The following is a 508-nucleotide window of genomic DNA, read 5'->3' as shown; positions in this document are numbered from 1 at the left end:
AAAAAAAAAGAAAAAAAATAAGATTGGGCTTACTGATCAGAAAGAGACTGGAGAAACGTGAGACTACAGCCCTCAACCACTCAATTTCCAGCCAAAGTAGATAGGTATATTGGAGGGAAAACAACACTAATTAAAAGGGTAACATTTACCTAAGGACTAGATTGAGAAGTGATGGGAAAGTAGGTGGACAGAAATAGCAACCACTGGAGGAAGTGGGATAACTGTTGTTGCCTGGAGGGGATTGCAATCATAAAGAAGAAACAAAGTGTATGATCTGTTGACTGTAAAACTGATGATCTTACCTGTAAACCTTCACTCAATTCAGAATGTTATTATTTTTAGTGCCTTGGAGTCCGTTCCAAATCATAGCAACCCTGTATAGGATTTCCAAGGAGCAGCTGGTTAGACTGAACCATCAACCTTGGGGTTCAAATCAACCTTGTAGTCCAGTGCCTTATTCAACAGCACACTAGGACTCCCAAATCACAATCAAAAGTTAAAAAAAAAA

At 38.8% G+C, this 508-nt stretch overlaps 1 protein-coding gene across 1 annotated transcript in view; it reads right to left on the bottom strand.

Moving 5' to 3' along the window:
- The window catches only part of SEC63 (SEC63 homolog (S. cerevisiae)), a 107762-nt gene that overhangs the window by 51370 nt on the left and 55884 nt on the right, over positions 1-508 (bottom strand). The window lies entirely within an intron of this gene.

This window comes from Chrysochloris asiatica, unplaced genomic scaffold, assembly GCF_000296735.1.
Source record: "Chrysochloris asiatica unplaced genomic scaffold, ChrAsi1.0 scaffold00027, whole genome shotgun sequence".
Classification (NCBI taxonomy): Eukaryota; Metazoa; Chordata; class Mammalia; order Afrosoricida; family Chrysochloridae; genus Chrysochloris; species Chrysochloris asiatica.
Note: the sequence above shows the minus strand (reverse complement) of the source record. Positions and strands in the feature narration are given on the sequence as shown.